Source organism: Drosophila navojoa, chromosome X (assembly GCF_054131105.1).
Source record: "Drosophila navojoa isolate 15081-1374.11 chromosome X, UAZ_NAV_1.0, whole genome shotgun sequence".
Classification (NCBI taxonomy): Eukaryota; Metazoa; Arthropoda; class Insecta; order Diptera; family Drosophilidae; genus Drosophila; species Drosophila navojoa.
This window is the reverse complement of record NC_142895.1, coordinates 18,405,396-18,424,597: the sequence shown is the minus strand read 5'-3', so window position 1 is coordinate 18,424,597 and position 19,202 is coordinate 18,405,396. Positions and strand designations below refer to the sequence as shown.

General features: G+C 42.4%; 1 protein-coding gene across 1 annotated transcript in view; it reads right to left on the bottom strand.

The window, feature by feature from the left end:
- The window catches only part of LOC108657390 (uncharacterized), a 105,070-nt gene that overhangs the window by 61,925 nt on the left and 23,943 nt on the right, over nucleotides 1–19,202 (bottom strand). The gene's annotated exons all lie outside the window — the stretch shown is intronic.

Below are 19,202 nucleotides of genomic sequence, written 5' to 3'. Positions count from 1 at the left end.
TTCGATATCAAAAATACGTGAATATTTATCGATTAACTAAGGCAACAACTATATGGAGATCTAATATTAATTTCAAATCTCAGCCCAACTCACAGACTAACTAATTAACTCTGCTCATCGTTCGGTTCACAAAAATATCTTTACTTTATGGCTGCTGCCACGCCTCCTGCTGCCTGCTATAGACATTTCCACGCCGACTTTTCACTTACAATGGGTTCCGGCTATAACAACCAGAGCTCGTCGGGTCACAAAACTCTACGAGCTAACGGACTTGTTTTAACATATTGTTAAACTGGTTTGAAATTCAATACTTAATTCGCTCGAATTGTTGAAACTGTTCCAAATTAAATGGGCGGGCTTAGCAGGCGTGCGGTCACAGTAGCGGCCAAGCGAGGAGCCTTGTTGGCTAAGCAAACTCCTTGATTTTTGCTGTCAACTGAGCTGCTCGGATGTGAACTCAATTGACATGAGCTCTGACAGCAAACTAATAGGCAAATGGCACATAAGCACACAAACAGCGAATGCCAGCCAAATATATAAGAGACCCTTAAATGTTGCCACTTCGACTGGCACTCGAGTTAATGCGGACACAACAGCCTGACGACCAAAAGCCAAGTGTCACATGTTGCGCGCAATCTCAACTTATTTTTGGCAGCTGCTTTCAATGGACAACACTCGATGGCCGATTGGATTGTGTTGCGTTTGCTTGTCAGTTGTCGCACGGCCCGAGTCGAGTGCTGAGTTTTAACTGCCATTTGAATGGCAATTTTACAGCAAAATACCAATTGGCTGGCCCAGCAGACCAGACCCGGCCATGCCACAAGTGACCCAACTTGAACCGCATACAGATTGATACTCGAATGCGTTATGGCCAACATACTTCAGGCCGAACTCGAGCCTCGGCCCGAACGTGGCCAAACTGACACTTCAATGGCATTTAGATCTCGTCAGTTTTGGTTTTTCGGCTTTTCGCCTTAATTTTTCAGTCAATTTTTTCTTCAATTATTATTATTTCCAATTTATTTGATTTTTTATTTGTATTTTTTGTGAGCTTGCGCTTGTGCTTGTGCTTTGCATACTTGAGCAGCAGCTGGCTGTGAACGTGGCTGGGTCAAAGCATTGGCCATCCTTGCATTTAACCCTCACCCCCGCCATATAATTATGGCCAGCATTGGAATGCAGTCTTGGGCTTTTCATGTTTGTCTTACCAATTGCCAAGTTTTGTATGCCGCGGCACGCGTTCAAAATTATATCGAACGCCCTTGAAATGCGCGCCGCACATTGCGCATTTAATACTCGCTTTTATTTTATTTCAGTTTCGTTTTCGTTTTCGTTTTTGTTTTTGATTTTTTCTTTCTGTTTCTTTATAGATATTTATGGTAAGCTGGCGAACGTTTAGTTTTCAATTTCAAATATATATATGTATATAAATGTATATAGGTATATTTGTTTATATATTTATAGCCAGAAGGTCGTGCGCAGGCGTTGACAATTAACTGGCCCGCACTTGGCATTTGTAAACATTCAGTCTATCGACAGCATAACAGTTAATGAGCTGCAGCTTAGCACCTACGGCTCATAAATCATATTTATCATAACTAAATACTTTATTGTTATGCATAAATTACAGCTGTATAAATTACAATTGAATTCGAGCTGGAGCTGCAGCCGTGCGGCCCGGCCGGGGGCGAGGAAGTTGCTCAAATTATACGTTATATTGAGCCAACATTGTCCCAAAGATAACGGGCGAGGGCACATCATGGTAGATGACGTCGTGCAGGCGACGACGACACCTTTATCCGACTATGTTTCCATGTGCATATTATACAAAATGCTGCTGCCTCAGTCTCTCGCCAGCCAGCAGCTGCCTTTCAATTACGACTCTTGTCAATGCCCTGCACCGCAGCTGTTAACACACAACCAACCAGGACTAGGCTAGGGCAGCCAACCAGTCAGGCAGCCAGGCAGCCAGGCAGACAAGCAGGCAACCAGCCAGGCTCAGGACATCTATTGAATATGCTGTTGCCCTCTCACTCACACTCACGCACACACTTTCTCGCTCCTTCTTCTCCTCTGCTCTCTCAGCTGCATGTCGCCCATTTTTCGTATGACAAAGCGTGCCATTGTTGATCTTCTGCCTAGGCACCGCACCGTCGCCTATGTAACAGCAGCAGCCCAGCACCAGCCACCACTTAACCAGCCAAGCATTCATCCATACACACACACACACACGCACGCACACAAATTTCTCTATATATATAGACTAAATCGCCATGTAGGCACAATGGGCGAGCGTTTGACACTCAATAGAAAGCCATATGGCACCTGTGCTTAGTGCGTGTTGAAGAAAGTGTTTAAAGGGCTGCCTATCGATATAATAAATTGAAATAATCGATATATGACTGGGGCTTACATGAATGTTTGTATATAGACATAACAATAATTTAAGATTTTACATCTTTGAATAAATTAAGATTGTTCGATGTCGATAGATATATCGATAATGATAGTAAGAGCTTGAAGACACTTTAATAGCCTATCAATAGCATTGCAGCCTTAAAATAATGCTAAGCTGTAAGAGATTTCTTATCGAACTTATCGATAACAGCTAAGATTGAGTATTTGTCAAAATCGATACTTTTATTGCGATAACAACTGACATTGACTGTTTTATTATGATGCATAGTGACAGTTAGTAGACTAATCGTATATCGATAACAGCGATTCTGACAAACACCATTACTACAGCTTGGTAGCAAGATTCCTTCCTATCGATAACATCTAATACTGATTGTAAACAATGACAATATGTATGTCAGGTATATTCATAATTTTTCAATATATGCAAAGCTTACATTTGAAATTAATATAGCTTACCAGGCAGTAAAGAGTTTCTCAACGAACTTATCGATAACCTCATAAATTGACCAAAACATGACAAACAATATCGCTGATCGATAACATGACAGCTTACAGCTGCAATTCACAAAGCTAGCTGAGCAGCTAGCAAAGATTGAACCGGACATGACAATTCGCCATTTTTTGGTCCAGTCGATTACTGTATTGTGCGCTGCCAGCCATAAGAATAGCAACCAATAACACTGACACTTTGATAGACACATGCATCGCGGGAGGAGAAGATGAAGCAAGAACAAGAAGACAAAGAGGAAAACGATAACTTATAGATTATTCGCCAAAGATTGAGCATGGCTCGACAGCGCCTTGCCGCTTTGTCTGCTACAGTATTGATGCTGTGCATCCTTGCAGCTAGTCCGTCGCTCCCATAGTGAGTTGGCGCTGCAGTCACCGTTTGCTGACATGTCAGAAATTTTAACTGGCAATTTGCAGCAGAACGCACGCCACGCACGTACAACACGACCAGACACGGCCACGTGGACGGCAGCACGACGCCGGAGGACGATGGGCAATGGGCTGGCATTAGGGGGTGGGCGCGCGTAGTCGGGAGCCACAAAAGGACAATCTGACGGGCAGACAGCACGAGCGTAGCGTGGGAGGTCGACGAGGGCGGCAGACAGTGATACACAAGAGCAGCAGCAGCAGGAGCAGCAACACCAGCAGCAGCAGCAGGAGCAGCAGGAGCAGCAGCGCCAACGTCCCCAGCAATTTCCATGAGCGTGTGCGAGGAGTCTCTCCATGTGCGAGTGTGTGTATGTGTGGGTGTATGTGTTTTTTTGTTGCATAGAACATGGCACAATATGTTGCCATGTCTGCCACTCCCTCGCAGTCGCCCACGGCCACGCCTCCGCCTAGAGTCTGCTGCTGCCACTTGAGTGTGCTGCTGCTCCATGTGAGTGTGCCAGTGTGTGTGTGTGTCTGTGCAAGTGTGTTGAACATTTTTGGTAATGGTGTCAAAATAATTTGGGTTGTCATTTGTTTTGTCGGCCACCCAAAAAGGTAAGCCATATAAGCAGGCAGCCAACTGTGGCATGAGGCGGATGCTGTGCGCCCACATTAGCCAACGTGAATGGGGTGGATGGGCTGGATGGGGCGTGGGCGAGAGCCGCTGGAATTTGCTGGCTTGTATAGCCGCTGCCTAAGCTCATAATCAGCAGCGCTCGGTGGCTCTGGTCAGAGGCAGTTGCCGCATTTACCATTTGCGATTTTTAATAAGCAGCCAAACGCAGGCAGCTAATAAAGTATAAGTGGCAAGTGGGCAGAGAGGGAGCCCTGGGGAGTGGCATACCATAATAGCAGCCCCAATCCAAACACACACACACACACACATGCGCGTGTGTGCATGTAAATGTATGCGGGTGGAGTGAATATCCTTTTGTATTGTTTTTGCTTAGCTTTTGTTGCTTGATGCCTGTTTGGCTTTTTATTAAATTTTTGTGTGCTGTTCAAGGGTTGGGGCGACGACTGGGGAGGGAGGGGAGGGGGTGGCTAAAGGGCACCTCATGTGCGTTCCTGTTTGAAGCTGCACATATTAATTGATTTTCCTGTTTGTTGCTGCCACTATGAACACACACATGTTTGTGTGTGTGTGTGTGTGTGTGCCTTAGACCTTTTCTTTTTTTCTGTTTTTTTTTTCTCTTTTCAAATTTCAATAGTCGCACAGTTGAGTTCGATTTTTCGAGCTGCCAACTCGGCGTATGCGTAATGCAGCAGACGAGCAAGCGTAAAGAAAAAGCGCAAAACAAAAATCTATTGCCTACAACCGTGCTGCAACGAGACGAGCGAGAGAGTGAGAGAGAGAGAGAGAGAGAGAGAGAGAGGGAGTGGGGGAGCGAGAGGCTAGACAAAACGCACTTGCAGCGACTTTTTACTTGATTTATGACAACTCGTAGTCGTCGCCGGCCAAATGAATTAAATTTTCTGCAACATATGGCCTGATGTGATTTGACAGTTGCTGCCTGTTCTATTTGCGCTCTCCTCTAATGTTGTAGTTGTATTTTGCTGTATTTTTCAACAGACAGCCAGACAACAAACTAAATGGCGTTCCACATTTTTGTGATTTCTCTGGCAATGCTTGCACCATAAATCATAGCCTAGGTGTGGCACATCGACCGAACAACGGGAGCAACTGGAGCAACTGGAGCATCCCGGCTGGCCGATAATGAATTGTTGTCCTCATAGTTGTTGATTGATGCTAAAGATATGTGTGTGTGTATATATGCATATAGCTGCGGCAACTGGTACCAGCGCTCAAGTGTCGCCTTGCTATAGGAGGCGTAGGCGTGGCATGCAACAGCTGCCAGGGCCAGAAGACAACGCTCGAAGCCTCTAAAGCACATCGTCATCAGCATGAATAGCCCTTTGTTTGTTTGCTAATAGCTTGTTAGCCATTTCAAAAACAATTTTCTAACAACAACAACAACAACGATGACGACGACTACAACAACAATCGACAGGGACATGTGTACTCCTTGCTAACTTATCGGTCCGTTGCTTGCAGCATTGGACCTCGACTCCTACTGAGTCGCTGCTGCTCTGTCATAATTCAGACAAGCAAAAAGCGCCAAAAAAAAAGCAGAAGGAGAAAAAATCAGAGAAATACTGCACACGCACACGCACACACGCACACTCCTGTATTGACAGCTTTGCCATAAATTTCAGGTAACAGCCAGGGCCACACATAGCCCCCTCCCTGATACACAGTTATTTTTTGCTGTGCTTTTGTTTTTGTCATATTCCCTTTGCCTTTTGCCTGTTTTCCTATTGTTGTTGTTGTTGTTGTTGTTGCTGCTGCTGTTGTCAGTTTGCACAGTTTTGTTCAAGTTGTTGCCAAGTGTCGCACTCATTTTGCGTATCATTCATACGCCACGTGAGCCCACCCAGAGACAACAGAGAGAACGGTTATGCAAAGCGTTGCCAGATTAGGATAATACAAGAACAGATTCGACTTTAGCCTGCACGGAGGCCAAATGGAAAGCAAATGCAACTGGGCATCGATCGGGTTAACTTGGCAATAAAGTCTTCAAAATTGTAAATGCGATTTATGTGGAAGTTTTCTTCTCTAAATGGCAGAGACATTTTCGTGAGTAAACAGTTTAAAGCTATGGATCAATGAGTCGAAAAAGTAGCTAAACTTGTTACTGTTTGCCAGTGAAAATAGTTAGGTAGATAATTAATCAGGCAATCAGAGTTTTTGCTAGCTAGAAAATCGAAGTCACTCTCTCTTTCTATCTCTCTTTCTCTGTCTCATTCAGTTCTTCTTCGCCTGTGTTAGCTCTGTGCCTCTCAAGTTAGTTAGTTGGCATCGCTTAAGAGAGTTTAGTCGAATAATATCATGATATTCATAGCATATGCAGCATTTTGAAACTATTTTTGAGCAGCCTCAAATGCATTGCAGGGAGCCAGAGACGGAAATTCCCATTATTATGTCCATTACTCATGGATTACTTCTCGCCTGTGTTCATAAAAATACCGAATAAGTAGGGATTTCCGCAATTCTGAGCAAGCATTTGATCGTCGTGCGATTAGAGAATTAAATTCTTTGTTCGTTTGTTAATGGGCAGCTAAAATCTGTAAAAAATTACAATACAAAGTAAACATAATAATCGTTCAAGGTTTCCTTTAAAACCAATATAATAATGATATTTTAACAATCTGTTTCAATGCGTTTGAAAACTTTCTTTTTTCTCATCAGCCTGTCATCTGATAGATGTTGCTCCATTGCATTTTCCTACATATATATTTGTATAAACTATATGTTTAATGAACTTATAGCATACCTACAACCTGCTCTACACTTTTGTTCACTCTACCATTAACAACCTATCACATGGACTGACATTTGATTGAATCGCCTGACATCATGTATTTATATCCATTAAATGCTCAATTTTTGTTAAACAACAATCTCCATATAGAACGCTCCAATTGACATTTGCACAAAGTTCAGTTCAATTATCCTGTCATGAAAGTTGAGAATTCAAAGTGTAAAGCAACGCAGCCTTCGATAATTTTGCAATGCATTTACAATCGAGTCGCGATAATTTGTACTCCGCTGAATTAAAAATCGCGATAAATCGAAATTCTATTCTCCAGAAAAATATAGTTCTCGATAACTCTCGATAATTTTAATTTCAGTGTAAATCGAAAAAAATAAATGAAATAAAATATTCAAATATTACATATTATGTAGGATCACATTAAACAATGTTTAAACACAAATGAGATGAATTAATTCCCTCTGCTCGTAAAAGAAGTAATTCGTATGCTCGCTAAATATTTCACATATGATTCTGTGACTCGATATGGATCGAGCGAATGGACATCTGTTTCCCTGCCGCATACAGTCCGTGACAAATTGTGAATGCCCGCTGGAGTAGCAGTCACATCGAGGTGTAAGTGGCCTCAGGCATTGCGGGCCCCGGCGCAAATGATATGCTAGCTATGCCAGCCCAGGGGAAGCCCCGGCGTGCTTGACTGCTGCTCCTTGTGCGGCAGCCGATGGCTGTTATTACTTTGTTTGTTTAACTTCAATTTTGCCAGCTTGTTGCTAATATTTCATCCGAAAAGGGTTGCCCGACCAACAGCAACAGAGCGGCACACCAAGGGGAGGGAGGGGGCTGACTCGGCTACCTTTTGGCTGGCGCTCGTTTTGCTCAAGTCTTTTAACGCTACTCTCCTTTTTTTTTTTTTGGGTTGTTTTCTGTACTCGCTGTTGTTGTTTTTGTTTTTGCGAAGTTTGAACAAGTCTGTCGCAGCGACAACCCTTGCGCACATCCGGTGCTTAGAGAGCCACCCCATTCCCCTCTCGCACGGTCTCCAAATGACTTTTAAAACTCCATTCACACCCCGGCCCCAGGCAGCGCCATGCACACATGCCCCCCTTTTTGTTTAGCCAAATTAAAATTCACTTAACAACATCCCGCTTTAGTTTTAATTTTTATTCAACAACAACGAAAAAAGGGACGTCCCATTGTATTCAAATATTTTACAGTTTGTTGTTGTTGTTGTTGTTGGTTTTTTGAGGTTTTTGTTACTTAAATGGCCCAAATCCTTGTTAAGAATTTATGAGACACTAAAGCCGCAGACGTGACCCATGCAATTTGCATTCAGTTAAGCGGAGCTATCGGAGAGCCGAATGCGACTGGGGATTGCCTCAAGTCGAGATGGGCAGATGGCAGATGGGTGTATTGCGGGCGTTGCCACGTTGTATCGCTAGCCAGAGATGGCTCGTCAATAATGTATAAGCATTGCGGCAAAAACTTATTCAAGGCAAGGAGGGGTCTCGGCCTCTTAAAAGGTTTTTCAGTTCTCTGCGGGTGTGTGTGTGTGTGTGTGCCTCTTGACTGTCTGCACTTAAAAGCTCAAGCTCACACACTCTTTGTCTCGAACTGCTTTTACTCAATTGCAATCAATTAAAAATCAATCAACTCAAATGTAGTGAAAAACAATTTTTAATTGAAAAGCAGCCAAAGTGGCAGAAGAGCCTCAATCCCAGCTGACCGGGTCACCTGCTGAAAGCAGCACTTCAAGTGGTTTTACAGGCAGCAGAGACACTCTCTCACACACACACAAACACACACACAGAGATAGAGCACATACACCCATATAAAGTAGCCGAAAGCAAAGTGCATGAATATTTTATGAAGATAAATAAGGATAAAAACTTCAAACGACCACGAAAAGTGGTCGCCACTCTCGAAATGGAGCTGGACCAAAGTGTGCAGCATCAACGGCATCAGCAGCACCCAGTGCCTGCACATCAGGATGTTCAATAAAACAAAGAGCATGCACTCATAGGAATAAGACTCTTAAGAGTGTGAGCCACGGCAGCAGAGACGCAGAGGGAGAGGGAGTGAAGGAGGGAGGGAGTGAGTGAGTGGGAGCACATGGCGTATGAGCAATGTGTGCTGTAAATAACATTTGCATTTCACCTTTTCATCATCATCACATCAGCTCGTTCTATTTGCTGACCCGATCACAGGCAACAGAAATTTGCAAATCAAACTTCAAGCTCTGAGTGCCAAACAATCGCAAGAATTTTACTTCAAATCGAGAAATTTTCCAGCTCAAAAATATCTTTAAAAAATCAATTTTGACATCAGCTCAACTTGAACATATGCAATAATAATTATTGAATACATTATCATTTCATTTTGATTTATTTATTTATTAATTTTTTTTTATTACAAGTTTAAATGATAATTTGTCTGCGCATTTAATTGATTTAAGCTGACTTTATGACTGTGCATAATAATTTAGTGTGAAGTATCAATAATATTTGCTCTGCGCTTGGCCAAAGCCAAAAACCAGGTCAATTGTTTCTGGCTTAAATTATTTTTATCACGTATCATGAATACATATACATATATATACATCTCTCTGACTCTCTCTGACTCTCTCTCTCTGCCCCACTCTACCCTCTCCATCTACTCTTTATCTATACCTTTTTTATTTAGAATCTTTCGTGCAGTTCGGACAACTTAATTGCCTCGAGCTTGACTCCATCATTAAATGAAAATTGTAGACAAATGTACTTGAGGTAATTAACTTGTGTTCCCAATATACTTAGATAGATGGATATGTATAGCTGCAACGCAACGAGCTGACCGCTAATTTTGTGCGTCCGTCTAACAGTCAGTCAGTCAGTCAGTCTATCTACACTTTTTAATGAGCTTTTGGATTATGAGACGCGGGCAGCGCGACAACAGACGGACCGAGCGACCAAGTCAAATAAACTAGCTACGTGAAGCGAAACTCATTTCAAAGCTATTAGAAGCTCGGAAACTGCAACAACAGCAGCAGCAACAACAGCAGCAGCAACAATGAGAGCAACTACTTAGTTACATTCAGAGGCCTTGTTACAATTTCTTTGTCGAGGCATTCGTGCATGCAGAGATACCACACCCCCCGCCCCCCTCCCCACACCCATCTCACCCATCTACTTTCTCATCCCGTGGAAGGATCATACTGCCACCTATTCCTGCATTGCGCTGCCCTTTGTTTGTCCAGCCAGTCAAGTGTCTGGATGGTCGAGTAAAAGAACGGGAGATGGGGGCCAAGGCGAACCACTCAATGTAATGAAGGTCATTAGAAATGTGCTCGAGGGCATGGCACACGCACAACTCATTTGCACTTGGCTCCACTTCCAGGAGCAAGAGAGAGAGGGCGAGAGAGAGAGAGAAGTCGAGGCGAGAGGTTCGCAATCAAAAAAGTGCGTAAAGTACAAAGGCAAAAGTTTTCTTTCTTTCTGCCTTGGCCTCTCATTGTTGGCAGCTTTGGGTCATTAGGTGACGCTTGTCCATGGGCGCAAACGTAATTAGTCGGCGATGCCGGAGACGACATCAAAACATGTAAAGTAGGGCGAATGCCGCTCGACTGACCCAACGCCAGCCATGCCCTCGATGAGTGCGCGTTCCCCATTGGATAAGCGTCTGGGCCAGCGGCCGATGCGAGTGTTGAGAGTTGAGACTTGGGCAAAAACTTGGTAATTAGGATGTTTGTGCTGACAGACAGGCAGACAACTAGACAATCAGACGGACAGATGGACAGATGGACAGATGGACAGAGGCAAAAAGAATGCGCAAAACAAACAAAAAAAAAAAAAATTCGATTCAGCGCCAAGCAAACGAAAGTGAAATGGCAAACGGCTGTCGAACGGGTTTGCTTGCCGGCAGTAGAAATACTCCAAGCAGCTCAAGTTTAAGTTGAGGCCGTAGCCGTAGCCGTAGCCGGAGCTGTGAGTGAGTTGAAATCCAATGCGACTGAGATGCTAACGATAGCTGCGATTCTCAAATTAATTTGGCATCTTAGGTTCAACTTTTTTAATTAGATTTTATCATTATAATCGAGTCACAGTCGAGCCCGTTGTGCTGCCAAGTGTCAACACTGGCCTGACACTCAGCCAGCCTCTGCCACTCCCACCCACCCACACAAGTGTAGCCGCTACGTGCCTCTCGCCCTTGGCACTTGCTCTCTTCATTTACAGTTTGACATTTTGTTGCGCTGCAAAGTAGGCAAACTGTTTGTTTGTTGGCCCTGCCAAAGGTGGCGATTGCCTGGCTGCTTACGGGTCGTAACGGCAACAGCATGGCACATAAGAAGTTTGGAGCTCTCCATACGCCATTCGGATTGCATATTGCAACAATGTGCCACTAGCTGCACTCTAGGAAAAGGCATAAAAAAAACATATAAATAAAGTTACGTTTGCCAAGCCGATTGTAGAATTGCAGTGCAGATGCCCCGAACGAGCCAATGCTGCAATTGCTGGTCTTTAAAAATACTTTGAGCGAGTCCGAAAATAAAACGATTTTGGGCGGGCCAAATGTGTGTGTGGTACAGTGCCGTTCAACTGAATAGGTGCGCGATTACTGAGAATTTGAAATTTAAATGAAATTGATTTGGGCACATTATTATGCAGAACAGCATTGATTATATAATAATACAAACGTGAATCATTTTATTTTATATTGAAAAATATCTCTATAGGATATACTTAATATTAAATATTGCGAAAATAGTAAATAGATCATAAAATCTATAAGGTTCAAGATTTTGAATGTTTAAAATGAAAATAAAATATTTGCATATAATCAAATATTTATTAATTAATAATAATTAAATGCATTAATAATAGTGGCTTAAATGAATTTAATATATACTGAAAACATCCAACATCCTTCGATTATTGTATAATTATTGCAAATATAGTCTGTATATAGCTGATGAGATAATCTAATAAGACATTTTTTTTTTGGCAAGTTCTTCAAAAATTCTTATAGATCATCTCGAAAATGTCAAACCTATTCAGTTGGACGGCATTGTATGAATGCGTCATATTAACAGGAAACTGAACTAACTGAACTGCCTGAAATATGAGTGAGTGAGTGGCTTACTTTCGATTTGGATTCGGATCTGCTTACAATATTGATTCAGCTATTCGCAGCTCTAATGTACCACAAATTGCAGCACGAGTTTCCGTTCTACCTTAGTCAGGTTTGCACCTGCATTCATCTGTGATTCACAGTGATACTCGTGCTCGACTAGATACTTGTATTCATGCCCATTCCGATACTCATGCCGATACTCATGCCGATACTTATGCTCATACTCATACTTATGGTCGTGCTGACACTCGTATGGCTCGTAAGTAAGCTGCAGCCATAAGTAGACACACAGTAGCACTTTAAGCTATGAGTGTGTGGGTGCATGAGTGTGTGCGTGTGTGTGGGTGTGGGTGTGTGTGTGTGTAGTTGAGGAAATGCGCTTAAGTGGCATCAACGTCAATTCTCGACGGTTTGAATCGAGTCGAGTCGAGTCGGGTTCTGCTCTGTTCCATTCTGGCTTGTCTCTGGTTTCTCTCCATTGCACATTCAAGTTGAAATGACGAACAGATGAGCGTTTTTAATGTCAATTTGATAATTTGCCATAAAACCAAAGAGTGTCGAGACTCGCTCTCTCTCTCTCTCTCTCAGTGTGTCTCTGTCTGTGTGTGTGTGTTGTTTGTGCGTGTGCGTGGGTGAAACACTTTATATGCCAACGGCCACTAAGCAAATAATAACAAATGAGTAATGAGAAGCGCTTATACGGGAGACCAATCAACTGAACCGAATGGGGCGAACGTTGGATTCACCTGTCCAGTTGATAGTTTCGTTTTTTCACGCACACGCACACACAGGCTAGACACAAACAGACACACACACACACATACATACACAAGCACACACCAATGGAGACAGAAAACACTCATTGATTATTTAAACGTTTGCGGTGCTATTGTTGTCCCAGGAGAACGAGTGGCAGAGATACTAAAGGAGACAGATATAGACAGGCAGACAGACAGACAGATAGAGAGAGGGAGGAAGAGAGAGAGCAACATCCTCACAGTGGCAGCCACAACCACAACAACAACAACAACAACATCGAACGCCCCACGTGCATTTGTGTGCTTCACACTGTGGCATTCATTGTTTACCGTTTGTATCTAAAGTTTTATGCCATTGGGGCATGAATAAATATTGATTCGACGAGCGAACGCTGCCCACTACAAAAATGTTTCACTTCAATTCCAACTGGCCAAGCGGCAATCTGCGAGTCGCGTTAAATGCAGCTTTTAAGTGCACTCAAATGCTGCCAAATGTGAAAACGTTTTTTGCCAATGATTGCGGAAAATCAGCTCAGGTGCTTTAGCTAATCAGCTAAATTAAAACTTTGATGCTAGAGTTAATGAGAAAAAAAACGTGAAAAAAAGTTTAAACAAATTTTAGTTAAAAGTCAGCCGAGATCTTACTGAAAAAAGACTACGTACATATATTCCCACAGAGCTTATTCTAAAGCCAAAAGGTAAAGCTCTCTGACTTAAGCTTTATCAGCAGCTTTATCCATAAGCTACATTTAATGTGCTTTCAGCTAAATAGCTGAAAGTAAGCCAAGATTAACTAAATACTCCTTTTAAGCTTCTTTTTCTAGCTAAACATAATAAATTCGCCTTTCTGGTTTTACTCAAACTTTGGCAGATTTTTCAACAATTTGCCATGTTAAATCCCACACTTCATAAAGTTATGGGTTTCCCTCTCTGTCTCTGTCTGATGGCCAAATAAGCGAGCCAAAGCATTCGGTTTCTTCAATACTTCCTTTCAAATGCGCTTGCCAAATCCATCCCATTTGTAGGGTACTTTAACAAGCTCTTTGAATGTAATCAACTCAATGTATTTTATTTGATATATACGTACACATATACATGCATATATATATATACATATTTGTGCTGCTTCTCTCTATAATCTAAATGCTCAATGGAAAGTCTGGCTGAATAGAACACTAGTTGATTCAACATATTTCACTTGTCCCTCTTAAGCAGCTTTCTCTCTGTTTCTGCTTTGCTGTCGCTTACTCAATCCTGATGCGTTCCAATTACTCAAGCAGTCAATGCCATTGCAATAGCAGCAGCACCACCAACAACAAGAACTTCTACTACTACTAATACTACAATAATGCAACCAAAGATATAGTACTTGCCCGGGCACATTGTACGCTCAAGTAGAGCCGCGCCGCACCGCCTCGCGGCGCACTGCCATGCATGCTGTATGCTTATTTTTAAACGTATTAAGGAAGTGGCAGGATGGAATGGCATGAAGCCGACTCTCAGACGACTCGAGTCAACTTAAACAGAGGTACATAGCAGCGCAACGACTAAATAAATGATATGTACCATGTGCCACAAAGGGGCAGCTGACTGTGGCGCCACCACAGCGCCAGCAGACGGCAGTGGGGTAGGCAAGGTAAGCAACGAGTTTCCATTGAATTGACTTTCAATTCAAGCGCTAGACATTTATCCCCGAGCCCGAGGTCTTTGTCTGCCCGCATTTCACAACTGTCAAAAGAACTTCATGAAGCTCCAAATAGGAGTCCTACATGAATACATACGTATATACATGCATCTATATTTATAGAAACTCGCGGAAATATTGCTAAGCTAATAACATTAACACAATTCTTTGGAAAAAACAACATTCAGCATGCATGTTAACTTAACATAACTTTTAACAGCTGCCTAACTGAATGTAAAGCAAAAGCTGTAAGAATTAGTTTTTAAAAACTTTTGATTCTCCCTTTAACAACATTTAACACAAAAAAAAAAAAAAAAAAAAGAAGAGAAAGGCTTTGCAAAAGAATTCTCTTTCGTTCGTCCAAGTTTTGATTCTTTTTGGAAAAATTGTTAACTTTATGTTGACTTATTCCTGCAGCAGTGCGATGTGGGCCAAAGGAATACGCGACACAAACAGACGAAAAACTAGGAAGAAGAAGAAGAAGAAGAATATAATAAAAATGCGCACTGAAGAAGAGAAAACAACTATATCTAAGCTGACTTCGGCTTCTAAGTTTGCTGTCGAATTCATGTTGGACGCAAATTTATGACTGTCAAAAAAGTTCAACTGCAAAATGTTAAGACAGAGACGAATGCGCCGAGGCCGTCGAGTCGAGTCCGTCCAGTCTGTCGCCGCGACTGCCAGGACGAGCGATGCAGGCCAAAGAAAAATGTGTAGAAATAAAAGAAATAATATTATTTCTTAACTTCTGAATTTATGGCTCGACAAGAATTTGCAGCGAGCGCCTGGTGACAATGGACCCATATATATATACATATACTTACACATATATACCTATATATATATATATACTATTATATATATATGTGTGCATCAGGACAATAAAAGTCATTCCAGCTGCACTGAATGCCAAATTTGAATTAACATCCATTGGCAGGTAAGCAAAAGTTTCAGTGGATTAAACATTTCTAGAAGGGGCAACGAAACACAGCTCTGACTTCTGCATTCATTTGAACAAAACGCTTGAGCTCTGAGAAGAAGCTGAATGCTGAGGCGAACCACATTACAAGTTAGATGGCTTTGCTGACTGGCTAGGTTACGGTTCGAGTGCTCAGCCCTGTATTTATCTGGCATACGTTCGCTCTTTAAGAGATATGGCAGTGCTCTAATTGTAGCTGCTCGACTAGCAAATATCCTGAACTTCTCATGCTAGGCCTCTTTTATATATAGTCTCACACAAAAATTATTTTTCTGCATCATTTCTCAAATTTAATGAGACTGAGGGAAGTTAAGTATTCCAGAACCAGGCGTTTATAGGCCTTGTGCTCTTCATGCTATGCCCAACAAATTTGCAATCGATATTTATCGATAAAATTCAATTAGTTGTTTTACTTTAGCTGCACATGATTATATTTACAATCAGAATCCTACATCTGCCCATGGCTTTGCATCGTCTCAAGTTATGCCCAACACATTACCACCGATATTTATCGATAAATATGTAATCAATTGATATTTGTAGCATTTACTTAAATTTCAAGTCTTCAGATAGTAGAGACAAACCTATATATTAGCATATGCTAAACGGACTCGCCTCAGCAACTACATCTACTCATGGTCCGCTCTGCTTGTTAGCCTGAATGGCGAATCAATTGGGATTCCAGTTAATTGTTGTTTAAGTTCGAGCGACTTTCCACAGACTTTAAGGCAAGGCTATTGTCAGTGTCTCCTGTCTGTGATGTCTGTCCGTCAGTTGCAGCAGCAGCAGCTCCGGCAATCGCAAGGACAACGCATTTTAATCAAAGCCGCAGAACCTATCAAGACATTTTTAATGACGCCCCAAGGCTGTGAGGGCTCCCATTGGCAACATTCAAGCAGTTAGTAGACGTAGCTCGCCCGCTGTGCCGTGCCGGTGTGGTTTTAAGGGTTTACAGGCAGACAGACAGACAAAGAGAGAGAGATATATATATAGAGAGAGAGAGAGAGTGGGAGAGAGAGTGGGAGAGAGAGAGACAGTGAGAGTTCGGGCCGCTACGCTGTGCCGCACGTGCCACCGCCAACCTGTCTGATATATGCTATGTCTATATACACATTTCAAATGAAACAAATGCAAATTGTTGTCATTCAGCAACATCAACGAGGACAACAACAGTCGATTGGTTTGAAGCCTGAAGCCGCCACTTGGCGTCCTGTGGCCCGTGTTGCGGCTCGCCTCGTAAATGTTCATTAATCCGCAGCCATTGCAGACAGTGCCTACAGTCAATCTCTCTCTCTCTCTCTCTCAATGTGTGTCTCTGTGTGTGTGTATTAATGCGGCTGGCAAAAGTAGCTTTTAATTAGCATGTTGTCTGCGGGCCGCAACGCAGCTCGTTTGTTGCAAGTTGTTTTGGGGATTTTTGAATGGCTTTTTGGTTGACTGGCAACAAGCCCAGACGCAGGTGCTCGATGCCATCGGTAAAAGTGTACAGAGAAAGAGAGAAAGAGAGAGAGAGAGAAGGAGAGAATGGCTGCTATGTATTTGCCTAGAGCATGAGACGCATGAGCCGGCCGAATAGTTTTCTGGCGGTTCGGAGAAGCTGCCATACCTGATGGGCTCCAAGGACTTAAATGCGACTTAGGCTTAGTGTCGCCTATGGTTTTTGTGCTAGCGATTTAGCGCGAAATGAGAGAGAGAGAGAGACAGAGAGAGAGAGAGAGAGAGTGTCTGTGTGTGTGATTAGGTGCTTGAGCAGCGCATAGATAAGCATCTAGGCACGTGAGTCCAATAAGTTATCCCTCGTGTAGCGATTTATGTCTACGCCATTAGATAGTTGGCATTTGCCTAAGCCGAACCACGAAAACTTTTCAGCAATAAATTTGCCATGAAAAGCTAATTACTAATGTCGCAGGAAAAGAAAAACAGAAAGTGCGTACAAATATATTTTCAAATTGGGTTTGCTTGAGGAGAGAATACACCAACAGAGGATGAAATGATATTGTGATCCAAATTGGTAGATAAATAAAATTAATCTGGTTAATAATAAGAGTACGCATTTCATTAATTACATCGATTACCATGAAAATAATGTACATATATGGCTATATATTCGATGCCTAATCATGCATAACTATTGATTAATAGATTTTTGCATTACGCACATCATCCTCCCGTATTGTAGCCCAGCTGCGTTCGATTCTTTATAGAAGTACACACGCACACACATACCAACGCATCTCAATTATCCGTAAACGCTTAATAGCCCATTAGTGGGCTGCCTGCCCCCCGTCATCCGCATTATGGCAGTCACGCACATTGAAATTATAGACCCTAAAGCCGGACATGTTTCCACAGGCAGCGATTTAGCCATTTTTCTCCAATTTTGTTATTGATTAATGCAAACTTTAAATATTCAATATTTGCAAGTGTTTAAATATTCAATTTTCCGCTGGATAATAATATAATTATGCATATTATTAGGGGCATGGACTAGCATAGAAATTGGAAATTGGAAACTCGTAATATTGCAGTTGTTCAGTATGCATAGGAAACTATGTGAGCTAGGTGGCAATCTTCTAGAATAACTCTTGCCTAAGAGGGGCTTAACGGAACTTAACTATTGGGTTTTCAGGTTACTATTTCTAGAACTCTTCAATACCCCTAAACACGTGGATATATTCATAATATATTGTTAAGTTTTGGTTGTCAGCCTAAATGCGTATTCTAAATTAAATTTGTTTAGTTTTTCTGAGATGCTGGATATAGTATGGTATATACCACGCCCTAAGTAGGCGTATAGGAAAAAAATTTAATGACATTCCAGAGGAGTATATCTACATTCGTATAGACAATGCAAACTTTAAATATTTCTAGATTGGCACGACAGACAGTCGAAGGAATGTACGATTGGAGCAACATATTCCTTTACCAAGTAAATGAACCTAAGCATTCCCTCAAGTCTCAGCTTCTATTCTGCATACAAAACAGCTTAAGCAGTAATCAAATTTGATCGCGGCGCTGCTGCTGTTCATTGACATAGCTAAGCGATATGCAAAACAATAGACCCGAGTTAAGCTTCTTCAGAGTGCGTCAGGCATTGATAGCTTCTTGGCAATGATTCGAGTTGTGGATTAATTTGCCGCATTAGACGCTTCATTGGCATGACGAACGGATGTTGTCAAGCAGCGCTGTAATTTGAGGTAAATGCAGTCTATGGCAGGGCACGGCACGGCAGGGCAGGGCAGGCCAGGGGGCGAGGCTGTGGCATGAGGGGCATATCTCGATGCACGCTAATCAGACGGCACGCAGGCGCATGACACAAAAAGCCAAAACAGAAACACAAACAAAGCAAGGCAGGGCCACAGGGGGCTGAATAGAAGTTAAAGGAGATGGTTGTTGTTGTTGTTGTTCTTGTTATTATTATAGTTGTTGTTGTTGTTGCTGCTGCTGTCGCTGCAATTGTTGTTCATTGCTGCTGTTGTATTATTATTAGGCATAAAGTGCTGAAGCTGCTGTTGCTGCCTTTGGCCCAGGCCTAAGTAACACGATTTTTCTTCATTATTATTTCTTGGCACGCGATCTGACAAGTTAGACGACTCGCCGTTGTCGTTGTCGTTGTTGTCGCTGCAGTGGTTGTTATTGCTGTACATTTCTAGTTGCTGTTGCTGTTGCTGTTGGACTTTGAGCTAGTCAAGCAAGCTGTCGCCATCGCCTTGGCTGTCGTGTTATGCGATTTACATGAAGTGTTGGCGCAGGCAAAATTTTCACGACGCCTGCTGGCCCCCACCCGGCAGCAATAGCAGCAGCAGCAGCAGCAGCTTGACGCGCCGACCGGCCTTGCCCATTTCTACAACAACAAGCACAAAAACAAAACCAAGACACCCCACTGTTGATGTCTATCTTTAAATATACTATACACATACATACATACATACATATATCGTACACATCTATATACATCTATATGCATTTATAATCTACTT